The 14,093-nt window shown below is 38.9% G+C and overlaps 1 pseudogene; it reads left to right on the top strand.

Annotated features, from left to right (window-relative positions):
- The first annotated feature begins 217 nt into the window (after window positions 1-217).
- LOC136152328 (large ribosomal subunit protein uL22-like) overlaps window positions 218-14,093 on the top strand; it is a 28,002-nt pseudogene continuing 14,126 nt past the window's right edge.

Genomic DNA, 14,093 nt, shown 5'->3' with positions numbered 1-14,093 from the left:
TTTGTAGCAAACACGTTTCAGAAGTCATCATGGGAACACAATGTTATACAACACTGTTTTCTTCTTTTTTTCTTTCCCCAGCTAATTTTTACTTTCTTCACTGGCAGAAAACCAATATGTAACAGCTGTATGATTTATGCAATAATTGATGCAAAACCATACTGAATCCCCTGGCCATTCACCATATCTTTTGACAATTAATATCAGTAAATGCAGCATGACTTGGTTTCTCAAACATGCAAGTAAGGCCACTTTCAGTGTGCTGGAACATCACGTGAGACCGCAGACTGATGTTTCTGTGTTGCCTGTTCGGGTCGGAAAGCCGGGAAATGGTACTGTTTCTCTTTAATCACTAGAACAATGCAGTTTTTACTGATCTGTTGACTATGGACAAGTACCAAACAATTGTGCCTGATTCTCATCTGGAATTAGAAGCTCCTTTCAGGTTAGAGGACAGGTTGGGACTTCTTAGGGCAGGAAGCAGATATAGTTCTGTGACTGCTCCTTGTGGCACATCACAAATGATGGCCAATGCTTCCTTGATTCTGAACTTGTAAAATCTTCTCCTCTTAGTATTAACAGACTCTTTTCACCCACAACTATAAACTCTCAGATATTCTTGAAAGCTTGTTATGCTAAATTTACTCTCAACCAACAACAAAAAAAATATCTGAAGAAAATTAAACATTTGTCAGACTTTAAGAATCATTTATGTCTTAAAAACTCAAATGTAAAAGAATGTTTTGTCATGTTTCATCATCGGCTCTGGGAAGTCCTCACAGGTACCCTTCCCATCAAAAGCAATCCTGTACCCTGCATACAAATTTATGGTGAAACCCACAGTCTGTGAGGCTTTCAGGGGCAGTCTCTCTCTAGCCAGGTGAACTCTGAGGTCCTTGCGAACCTAGAGGAACTGTCGCTACCACTGTCATCAGCACCATCACTGCTACCACCATGCCAGCAAATCCAGAAGTTACTACACAAGTCAAGTCAAATGAGGCTTCATGATTGAGACAATATGCTACCACTTACTGGTGTGTTCCAAACCTTCGCTCTTGGGGAGAACTCACTGCTGGCTATAATTTTTTTTCTAAAAGACAACTCTTAAAAGTTTTAAAGTACAATGTTTTATAATGATTACTCTATTAAAAAAATTTTTAATCACTCTTCCTTTGAAAGCAGTGAATACTCTACAATAGAGGTTAGAAAAGATGTTTTGTAGTTCTAAAAATTTAAATAAATTCCTTGGAGAGATTCAGAATTGATAATGGGAGGAGAAAGATAAAAGATAGCAATAAATATTTAAAAAAATAGAAGTGGAATAAATGAAAAGTTTTTAATCACCATATGCTTCGGATTCCTTACTTTTAAGACTTGAGTACTCTGCTAACACTACAGACATGTTGCAAGTGTCAGTGTTCAAAATAAAATATGAAACCAAACACTCCTTAATACGAAGAGGATTACATAATTATTTCAATGCAACAGAGAAACAATACTGAGGAGTACAGTTTACTCTTGAATCACAAACAACACTAACTATTACGTATTCTGCTTTAAGAATACTCAATATATTAAACATTGGGATTCAGAAGAAAATGTCAAAGAAAATTAGAAGTAAGAGGAACTTCAAAGATCATTGACTACAAGCTGCTACTACTATGACAAATAAATGAAAATCAATGAAACCTGAAAACTTTCTGTACTTCAGCATTCTTGATTCAACCGAGTTGTAGAAGTTATTAGTCATCAGAAAGGAATTTAGATGAGGCAAGAATCAACTTTACTTTTTTCAAAAGACATGTTATATTTGAGATATTTGGGAATTATCCTAATTTTTTTCAAGATTAAATGAAAGTTTTGGTCAAATAATGGGCAACAAAGTAATTAATTTTCTCATTTAATTGACCAAATGATTTATTAGAGGTTACCTTTAAATATTAGTTTGTCAAGTTAGAACATACTTAAAAGTTACAAGATTATTTGTCCACAACCTCTTAGGAATGCATCTGTAATATGAAATGAGGTATGTCTCTGGAACATCATAAGGCAGTGATCAACATCTTAACAATACCCTCGGTAAATACAATAAAGAACTTAAAATATTTCTGATATCATTCCAAAACCCATGTCTATTGTAATCCAAATGCAATTCAGAGAAGCAAGTTGCCGAGTTAGCAGAGCAAAATGCTGAGTTAGGAGAACCAAATGGCATTTCGTTTGTGTTTGACTGAATATTATTTGTAGCATGAAATTCTTAACCTGTAAACCATGGACAGGATTAACAGGAATGTGCACTCTACTGTTGATTTTAGAAGGTGTCCGAGACTTAAAAGGAATCTTTTTTAGAATTGTGACAGTAACATAAATACAATGAGTCACAAATGTGAATAACATAGGTAATTTTAATTTTATAGTATCCACATTAAAAATTAGGTGAAAGCAATTTTAATATAGTCTACTTAGCACAATATATCCAAAATATTGTTAGTTCAAATTGTAATCAATATAAAAATGATTGATGAGCAGCTTTACATTTTTTGGTACTAAATTTTTGAAGTCTAGTATGTAATACCTGCAGTGCATTTCAGTTTGGACTTGCCACACTGCACATGCTTAACTGCCACACATGGCTAGGGGCTCCCATAAGAGCAATGAAGATCTAGAGATGAGACCTGCAGCAGGCATCAGGAAATACATCACAAATATTATTTCTTTCTGTTGATCAACTGATATTTAGTGCCACTGAATTTTAAATGATCCTTTCCGATAATTACTACTATTTCTGTGCTTCAAACTAAGGGCCTATAGGAAATATTTAATGGTCAACAGATCTAGAGATTATCATCCTCTGAAAAGTGCCATTCTGAGAGGGAAGGATGCCTGAATGGACTACTGGATCTCCCACAAACAGAGAAAAGGAAATAGGCAGAGATTATGAAAACCTGCACTATTGAAATGGCTCTTAATTTCACAGAAAAATAACAACATGACAAAATGTCTAAGTGGAGTTGAGTATCTTTTGTATATATGTAAAAGGCAACATTCAGTAAACTGGCACAGCCTCTATGGAAAACATTATGGAGGTTCCTTATCAAACAAAAAAATGAGTTGCCATATAATCCAGCAACCCCACTCTGGACATATATCCAGAGAAAATTATAATTTGGAAGGGTACATGCACTCCAGGGTTTACAGCAGCATTATGTACAATAGCGAAGATATGGAAGCAACCTAAAACGTCCATTAACAGATAAATGGATAAAAAGATGTAGTACATGTATATACAACAGAATACTACTCAGCCATAAAAAAAGAATAATATAATGCCATTTGCAGCAACATGAATGAACCTAGAGGTTATCTTACTAAGTGAAGTCAGAAAAAGAAAGAAAAATACTGTATGTCATCACTTATATATGGAATCTAAAATATGACACAAATGAACTTATCTATGAAATAGAAACAGACTCACAGATACAAAGAAGAGACTGTGGTTGCCAAGGGGAAGGGAGAGTTGGAGACAGAACGGACTGGAATTTTGTGATTAGCAGATGTAAACTATTATATAGAGAAAGAATAAACAACATGATCCTTCGGTATAGCACAAAGAACTCTATTTAATATCCTGCAATAAACCATAATAGAAAACAATATAAGAAAGAATAAATATACATATAACCAAATCATTTTGCTGTATATCAGAAATTAACACAGTTTTGTAAATCAACTATACTTCAATAAAATACATTTAAAAAAAATAAGATTCAAGAGCTTGCGGAATCTTAGCAATTAAGAAACGCTCTTGAAATAGCAGATACTACAATTAAATTTTGCTTAAATGCAACTATACTGATGAATATACAAAAACTATGTACATGATAAAAGTTATAAATAATCTAATTTTTTTTCTGAGTTTGTCATACTGTTATAATCAACCCTATCAAAAGTTAACCTTTTTCAATACTTATCTGATCTCTTTATTTCATGGAGCCATGGTTATGAAGTGCTACAGAATCTTGAGGAGGTATCTTTCTTCTTTCTTTATCAGTTCAGTTCAGTTGCTCATTCATGTCTGACTCTTTGTGACCCCATGAACCACAGCACGCCAGGCCTCCCTGTCCATCACCAACTCCCAGAGTTTACCCAAACTCATGTCCACTGGGTCCGGGGATGCCATCCATCTCATCCTCTGTCATCCCCTTCTCCTCCTGCCCTCAATCTTTCCCAGCATCAGGGTCTTTTCAAATGAGTCAGCTATTTGCATCAGGTGGCCAAAATACTGGAGTTTCACCTTCAACATCAGTCCTTCCAATGAACACCCAGGACTGATTTCCTTTAGGTTGGATCTCCTTGCAGTCCAATGGACTCTCAAGAGTCTTCTCCAACAGCACAGTTCAAAAGCATCAATTCTTTGGCGCTCAGGTTTCTTCACAGTCCAACTCTCACATCCATACATGACTACTGGAAGAACCATAGCCTTGACCAGACGGGCCTTTGTTGACAAAGTAATGTCTCTGCTTTTTAATATGGTAATCTTTCTTTATAGGGCCCATATAATTAAAAAGGACACGAGGTATATTAACCCTCCATGGGTGGTGATAATCTGCTTTTTGTACTGCCATGTACAAGGGTATACAGTGTGATAGTAAAGACAGAGTGCTTGTCTTCAAGCACCTTCACCTCAGTTTAGGAAGAGATAAAAAGATGTACTAATATCTCCTAGACATTGAAATTCTGAGAGATTTCTTCCCTTATCTTGTAAGAAATCAACAGTAAACTGGTTTTATATCTTGAAAGCTGTGACAGGAAAGTCACATGTGGGTAGAAGTACTGGCAGTTCAGACAACAGTGCAACATGTTTGGCTGGCAAGAGGAGAAATCATTTTTTCATCTGATTCTGGTGATTTTCTTTTTAATTTAAGCTCTCATTGGTGATTGCACATCCACGATCCATCTGGTGGGTAGTGAAACTTTCAAGGGTGCAGCTGAGTCGGTCCTAGGGGAGCCACAAGATAGTGTAGATTCTGCAGAAAAGCCTCTGGAAGATGGGAAAAGCGAGCTAGGAACAGCATGGCTTCTCCCTTCTTTCTACTCTCTGTTCTACCCCCAGTGTTTCTGGCCACTCCTATATGTTGATACATGTATTAATATACATGTAGTAGGAGTTGAAAAGTTATTCAGGAAATCTGACCAATGTTAAAAAGCCAAACTAAATAATTCAGACACAAGAATTTTTCTTATTCCTCTTGAGAAGGTTTCTATACCTAAAATATTTCGGTCACTTCCTTTACTCTCTGTTTAAGATACTGACATGTTTCTCAGGTTTGCCAAGAGTGAGAATGAATCAGCTTTTATTACATGGATCGTATGCATGAGAGGCTTTGAGATATCCTAAAGTATTAATGTCTGAGTGTCAGCTCAATTCATCACACATTGATTTTTAAGCTAAAATATATTATTTATACTGTGATTGCTGCTTGGTATTTTCCTAAAGTGATCAAAATGATTACTCTGTATTTTCTCATTCCAGTTTGCAGTCTCTGGAGGACTGTAACTATTTATTATTGCCCTTATTTTTTATATTAAAAAACTAAAATGAAGAAAATTTAAACTTGATCACAGTGATTTAGTAACTTACTGATATAAGCCATATGGTATATTTTTTTCCTGTTTCAGTGTGCTTTTTTAAATAAGTTATTTTTCCTATATAATTTTTAAAAATTATTATTTATTCCTACTCTTAGTTTCATATATATGCATAATTATATACGCTGCTTACATACTGCTCACAATTTCTTACATATACAATTGCACTCCATTAATAAAATTTCCAAGTGAATAAACCATGAGTCAGCAATGTAACTGATCTTCTGTTTCATTATTGGCTTAAAGCACAAACTTCTGACTAAAGAAAAAAATATATTCCCTTAGATATAAAACACTGCTGCTCATAAGACTTTGTCCTTCCACTATGGAGATGTTAAGTAACAAACAAAATAATCAAACAAAAAATAATCAAATAATACTTATTTAAACCCATCAAACTTGAAAGGGTATATGTTTAGAATGATTTACTAACCACTTCAAAAAAGCAGAATGCTAGACAATAATATTTCTTTACACATTTTTCAATAGATATTCATTGAATATCAGTATGAAGCAGTCACTAATGTGAAAGTTTATATAAATATAGGTAAGTAATTGTTTCTGCCTTTAAAGAGGTGAAAATCTGGTCACAGACTCTTGCAAAAATATCCAAAGGCAATGACAAAATATTGCACACACACTCACAGAAAAAAATCATCATGAGAGAGAGAAGTCTTATTTAAGAGAAGAATGTGAAGAGATACAGTTGGGAAGGGTTTTACAAAAGAGGATGCACTTGAGTTTTAAAAGTTGAAAAGGTGACCACCATCAGAACTTTTAAAAGAATTTTTATAGTCTAGGCAGGAATAAAGCACAAAGAACAGAAGTAGGAAACAGAAGGAAGTGCTCAGAAGAGCTGAGGCATATGGAGGAGGCTGTGATGAATAATGAGGTGAGAGGGCTCTCATCAGGGGGGAATCTCATAGGCTACTTCCTGAATAAAGATATTGATTATCATACTATGGAGTAGCTCTCCTGTGCTAGCCTGGAAAAGCTGTCTGCTCTCTAGGATACTGAGTTCATAAGGTCTGGGAAATAATACGTTCTCAGATCATAGATCCTGGACCCCCCAAAATTTTAATTCACACATTTAGGGCTTAACAAATGAGCAGTGGCTGACAGCTTTCTTCTTCAGTCCAGACCCTTCTAGGAGCCCCCTGGGTTTATCTGGGTCTACTCAAGAGTATCTGCAGATACCATTCTCTGGGATTTGGGAATTTTTCCTAAACTTAGACTGAACATTCCACAAGAGTTAATGTATCTTGCACAGTCCTGACCAAATCTGTCAGGCAATCCTAAATATTTCAGACTGTTCAGAAAGCTGGATAATGTGTGTGAAACTAGAACGCATCTGCTGGACGAATAAGGTACTATGTCCTCCCTTATTATAGTTAAGGATTCAAATGATTTCAGTTTAATTTCATGGAACTGTGTCTGAGCCACTACCGTGTATTAACACACGGGCTAAGGGCTAGGTGGAATACAAGGTTGAAAACGGACACTTCACTACCCTCAAAGGTCATGAGCCCGAACTAGGTTAGATGGTACACTTGTATGCTTAACCCCCAATGGCCAGTGATATAATAGCTGGAAACTAGAGGAACAAGGGATTCTTTTCTGCTCTTTCCTTTCTCTGTTGTAGTTACAGAAATAATCATATGTAAGAGGCAGAAGATTCTCAAAGTTATAGTAAAGCAGAGCAACAGTACAGAGAGACAATCTCCACCATTAGCTGTGGTCTCTTCCAACAGTCAGCGTCTAGACAACATCAGAGCTTTCTGCCAGGAATGTGGGCTTATAAAAATGAGGGAAAAAAGAACTCCACAAATGACATAACAAGATATACCAATTATTACTACATAATAAACCACACAACACTTAGTGGTTCAGAGCAGTAACTTCTCTTGGCTCACAGTTCTGTGTGTAAGGTGGCTAGTTAGCTAATCTCCACTTGGCTCACTCATGCTGCTACAGTTGGCGGGTGGGTCAGCCACTCACCAAATTTGGATGGCCTTATTCACATGTGTGCCAACTGACATATTATTGGCCAGGGTGACAGAAACAGCCTCTGAGGCCCTTAGACTTAGAGCAGGCACACTATGCATTCTACTGGCCAAAGAAAGCTACACAGTCAGCTGAGATTTCAAAAGTGGGGAAACAGATGCTGTAAAGTCACATTGTGAAGACTCTGGATACAGGAATGAGAGGAGAACTGTGGTCATATTTGCAGACTACCAAATAAAAGGATTGAGAAAAATTTTTAAATAGCACTGCACATTTCTACATTTTTTCCCACCATATATGTTTTATAGTAATACATTGTTTATTATTCAGTTGTGTCTGACTCTTTGCAACTCCATGGATTGCAGCATGTCCTTCACTATCTCCAAGAGTTTGCCCAAACCCATGTCCATTGAGTCGGTGATGCCATCCAGCCATCTCATCCTCTGCCGTCCCCTTCCCCTCCTGCCTTCAATCTTCCCCAGCATCAGGGTCTTTTCTAATGAGTTGGCTCTTCTTATCATAGTCAAAGTATTGGAGTTTCAGCTTCAACAACAATCCTTCCAGTGAATATTCAGGGTTGATTTCCATTAGGATTGACTGGTTTGATCTCCTTGCAGTCCAAGGGGCCTCTCAAGAGTCTTCTCCAACACCACAATTCAAAAGCATCAATTGTTAAGTGCTCATATTTCAATATAACAAAACCTGAAATGGCTGGCAGTGTGACAAGGAAGGGCATTGGCTGAGGGTAGATTAACTAAAAACATGCTTGAAATATAGTTAAAGGGTGACTAAATTCATCAAGGAAAGAAATACAACTTTTGCAACAATCCATATGATTGAAGAGTTTCCATGAAAGTCTAAAAGGAATCATTTGAAACCTAACTATTCTTTAGGCTCCACTGTGTTCATCATGCGTAAGATTTTATAACACCATCCTATGGCTGATCTATAAATATGTAAAGAATAGTTTCTCTTTCTAATATCCTTCAATCCAATTCCAAAACATGGTTGTTTGCTTTTATTTATGTATTATTTGTGGCTGGGTTGGGTCTTCCTTGCCTTGTGCAGGGAGTGGGGGCTACTCTCTCGTGGGGTGCAGCAGGTGTGGTGTATGGGCTTAGTTTCTCTGTGGCATGTCAGATCTTCCCAGACCAGGGATTGAACGCATGTCCCCTGCATTAGCAGAAGGATTCTCAACCACTGGACCATCAAGTCAGGTTGGTTGCTTTCTTTATGATTTGTCGTCATATCTTTTCTATATGTTTCTGTCCAATTTTATTACTGAAAGACACCATGACGTGGCACAAGGGATGTGGCATTAATGCTGCCTGTGTCATAAGGATACTGGGTTCTGCCTAAGAATAAAAACCTGCATCCCCAAACAAGTTCTTCAGCCAGTCTGTGAGACGGATCAATCTGCTGACACTTGGACCTTCGCTAAGAGTCACTCATTGTAAGCCTCCAGCCCTTCAGGCTGGCAGAAGTGCTGTAATTGGACTCAAAGTCCGAAAGAAGCCTTGCTGGTGGCTGCAGTCCAGTTCTGAGAGTGCAAGGCAGGGGTGATGATTTTGAGCATATGCTAGAGCCAGTTGTGGTGGGAAAAAGGCAGGGCTCCTGCTGCCACTGTTGATCCTTCTGAGATGGAAAGGACAAGATTTATGGTGGGTTCCACAGCCTTCAAAACAGGCCAGCAAGCTCCATGTGTTCTTTCTCTGATTGAAAGCCTGGATACACACTGTGTATCTAAGTTGGCCTAGGTAAAATAGCTCGGCTGACCCATATTTACATTTCGCTGCTGGAGTCCTAAACACAACTAGGATGCGCCCAGTGGCTGGTCTTGGCACACAGCGCAATGTTTGTGTTTTTCTTCCCTTGGTGCCCCAGACGTTAGCTTCATTTCTGATTGGCATTAGCATCTGCAGCTGTTTCTGCTCGTCTCCCCATCTCAGGCCTCTCGGTGATAGCACCGCTTTATGTCATCCATTCATTCTTCATCAAACATTCCTGAAAATCTGCTCTGCAGTGAAATTAAAAAAAAAAAAAAAAAACTCTCAAGATAAGAATATTTTCTTAATTTTCTGTGACAAGTAGTCATAAAAGCCAAACAAATCTGTTCTTCTTTCAGTTCTCACATCTTTCATTTGGAGACAGCTGAGCGCAAGGAAGACTGTGTGATGATTCCTGTAGTCCCAGCATGCTGACCCACAGACTGTGAACAAAATGCAATTTCAGTTCTGTCTTCTCCTAGATGTATCCTTCCCCAAGAAAGTAAGGTTTAGTCCACTCAGTTGTGCCTGACTCTTTGCAATCCTGCGAACTGTAGGGCTAGGAATCTAGCCCACCAGATTCCTCTGGCCAGAAATTCCCTACTCCTGATGAAAATTCTGACAGTCACAGGGCTTTTGTTCCCACTCATTCTTAGATAACACAACATCTTAAAATATTGGTAAGTCAAAAAACAGTTTCATTTCAGTATACAGAGTATCTACTGATACATTCTGATCACTAAAACTTCAACCCAGATCTGCTTCACGGAGTTGGGTGTTCTGCCCTCCACCTGTCCTGGTCAAGATTTTCCTACACTCACTAGCTGCAGTGAATGAAGAGATCAGATGGTTCTTATTTGGACTGGTGCCATCTCAGGCTGACAGTTTTCTCTGGCCTTGAAGGAAGACAGAAGTCAGCTTCTATTGGGCCTTGCGGAGTTTCCCTCGTGGGCTCCTGAGTCCCAAAGAGCCCAAATCCCTGGGGAAATGGACCTCTATGCTGGTGGGCAGAGGGACATTCCACAGTGCATCTTCTTTCTTCCGCTGCCGAGGTCTTCTGCCCCTTGTGTGGCGCTGTGGGGCAGGAGCCAAAAGTCTCATGTTGGCTCCTTTGCTTTAAATGGACCATATCTGATTCACAAGAAGTGGTGGTATGTTCTGTGAGAACTCTGAAAGTTTAAGCAGAGCCAAGGCAGTGTTCTTCTGCATCTAGTGGTATCACATCAAGAGGTTCTCTCAAAGATCACCCAAGGCTTGGGCTTCGAAATTAGCGTGCTCCAAAATTTAACTTTGAGGGCTCAAAGCAAATCATCAACTTTCTACAAAGAGATCTCCTTACAGTCCCTTTCCAAGGTCTCTGGTATTGTTTTTATGCCCTTGATTTGGCAGAGGGGTGCAAGAGTCACGGTTTTTGGGTTCTATTTCCTTTAAAAAATTAGGATATGAAGACAAGGACATAAGTTGTCCACACTATCTGTCATCCAATACTTTTCCTTAGGGTACCTCAGTGGAAACTGAAGCAGGCACGGTTCCATACTAACTTATTACACTCAGTAGATAACTTTGCAGTAACAATTTAATCTTCTGGATCTGTATTTTCTCCTTCATAAAAAGAGAAGGGTGAAGCTCAATATCTAGAGCCCTTTCCAGCTCTCAGACTTGAGGTTTTTGAAGTTAAGATTCTACAGACAGTGTAACACAATGGAAAACACACTGAGATGGCTGTCAAGAAATATAATCCCCGCTGTAATCTAAGCAACCATTTCAATGACATTGTAAAAGTCTTCTAATTTTTCTGGGACTTAGTTTTCTAACATGCAACGGGGGAGTGGGTACTGGATGACTTGTAAGAATCTCACTCAGAGATTATTTACGGTTTCTGAAGATTCCCTCTATTATAAACCCTTATTTCATCACTTACAAAATAAGATTTTAAAACAGGAAAAATATCACAACTAAGCACAAAACTTAGCTGAGAAATTTCCTGGCCCGAAAAATCTTAATAAAGGATGCAATATTTAAGATCATTAATATTTTGGAAGGCTACACAGTGGGCATCTTTGGAATCTGAAAACTTGGTTTCTGGTTCTACTTTTGCTTCTTCCCCAGCTGCATAAGCAAAGATGAATCACCAAATCTCTTTAAATTTCACTACCATTATTAGTAGTAGTACAGTTCAGTCACTCAGTCGTGTCCATCTCTGAGACCCCATGGACTGCAGCACGCCAGGCTTCCTTGTCCATCACCAACTCCCAGAGTTTATTCAAACTCAAGTCCATCCAGTCGGTGATGCCATCCAACCATCTCATCCTCTGTCGTCCCTTCTCCTCCTGCCTTCAATCATTCTCAGCATCAGTGTCTTTTCCAATGAGTCAGTTCTTCTCATCAGGTGGCCAAAGTATTGGAGTTTCAGCTTCAGCATCAGTTCTTCCAATGAATATTCAGGGTTGATTTCCTTTAGGATGGACTGGTTCAATCTCCTTGCTTCCAAGGGTCTCTCAAGAGTCTTTGCCAACACCACAGTTCAAAAGCATCAATTTTTCGGTGCTCAGCTTTCTTTATAGTCCAACTCTCACATCCATACATGACTACTGGAAAAACCATAGCTTTGACTAGACGGACCTTTGTTGGCAAAGTAATGTCTCTGCTTTTTAATATGCTGTCTAGGTTGGTCATAACTTTCTTTCCAAAGAGCAAGCGTCTGTTAATTTCATGACTGCAGTCATCATCGGCAGTGATTTTAGAGCCCCCCAAAATAAAGTCTCTCACTGTTTCCATTGTTCCCCCATCTATTTGCCATGAAGTGATGGGGGTCTTAGTCTTCTGAATGTTCAGTTTTAAGCCAACATTTTTACTCTCCTCTTTCACTTTCATCAAGAGTCTCTTTAGTTCCTCTGAGCTTTCTGCCGTAAGAGTGATATCATCTGCATATCTGAGGTAATTGATATTTCTCCCAGCAATCTTGATTTCCAGTTTGTGTTTCATCCAGTTCGACACTTCACATGATCTACTTCATATGTACTCTCCCCATACATATACATGGGTGCTTCCCTGAGAGCTCAGTTGGTAAAGAAACTGCCTGCAATGCAGGATACCCCGGTACGATTCCTGGGTTGGGAAGATCTGCTAGAAAAGGGGAAAAGCTACCCACTTCAGTAATCTGGCCTCGAGAACTAATCCATGGTGTCGCAAAAAGTCAGATAGGACTGAGTGACTTTCACATGGAACTTCCCCAGTAGCTCAGAGGGTAAAGCGTCTACCTGCAATCCGGAAGACCAGGGTTCGATCCCTGGGGGTCAGGAAGATCCCCTGGAGAAGGAAATGGCAATCTACTCCAGTACTCTCTCCTGGAAAATCCCATGGACAGAGAAGCCTGGTAGGCTACAGTCCATGGAGTCACAAAGAGTAGGACATGACTGAGTGACTTCACTTTCACTCTGCATATAAGTTAAATAAGCAGGGTGACAATATACAGCCTTGACGTACTCCTTTCCCTATTTAGAACCAGTCTGTTGTACCATGTCCAGGTCAGGAACCTGACCTGCTTACAGATTTCTCAGAAGGCAGGTTGGGTGGTCTGGTATTCCCATCTCTTTCAGAATTTTCCACAGATTGTGGTGATCCACACAGTCAAAGATTTGATATAGTCAATAAAGCAAAAATAGATGTTTCTCTGGAACTCTCTTGCTTTTTCAATGAACCAGCAGATTTTGGCAATTTTGATATCTGGTTCCTCTGCCTTTTCTAAATCCAGCTTGAACATCTGGAAGTTCACAGTTCATATACTATTTAAGCCTGGCTTAGAGAATTTTGAGCATTACTTTGCTAGCATGTGAGATGAGTGCAACTGTGTGGTAGTTTGAGCATTCTTTGGCATTGCCTTTCTTTGGGACTGGAATGAAAACTGACCTTTTCCAGTCCTGTGGCCACTGCTGAGTTTTCCAAATTTGTTGGCATATTGAGTGCAGCACTTTTATAGCATCATCTTTTAGGATTTGAAATAGCTCGAATGGAATTCTATCACCTCCACTAGCTTTGTTCGTAGTGAGGCTTCCTAAGGCCCACTTGACTTCGCATTCCAGGATGCCTGGCTCTAGGTGAGCCATCATGCCATCATGGTTATCTGGGTCATGAGGATCTTTTTTGTACAGTTCTTCTGTGTATTCTTCCCACCTCTTCCTGATATCTTCTGCTTCTGTTAGATCCATACCATCTCTGTTCTTTATTGTGCCCATCTTTGCATGAAATGTTCCGTTGGTATCTCTAAAATATCTTGAAGAGATCTGTAGTCTTTCCCATTCTATTGTTTTCCTCTATTTCTTTGCATTGATCCTTGTGGAAGACTTTCTTATCTCTTCTTGCTATTCTTTGGAACTCTGCACTCAAATAGTTACATCTTTCCTTTTCTCTTTTGCCTTTTGTGTCTTTTCCTCTCTCAGCTATTTGTAAGGCCTCCTGGGACAACCATTTTGCCTTTTCCATATTTCTTTTTCTTGAGGCTGGTCTTGATCACTGCCTCCTGTACAACATCACGAACCTCCATCCATAGTTCTTCAGGCACTCTATCAGATCTAATCCCTTGACTCTATTTGTCACTTCCACTGTGTAGGGATTTGATTTAGGGCATACCTGAATGGTCTAGTGGTTTTCCCTACTTTCTTCAATTTAAGTCTG

This window comes from Muntiacus reevesi, chromosome 21 (assembly GCF_963930625.1).
Source record: "Muntiacus reevesi chromosome 21, mMunRee1.1, whole genome shotgun sequence".
NCBI lineage: Eukaryota > Metazoa > Chordata > Mammalia > Artiodactyla > Cervidae > Muntiacus > Muntiacus reevesi.
The sequence above is the reverse complement of the archived record's forward strand: the minus strand, read 5'-3'. Positions and strand labels throughout refer to the sequence as shown.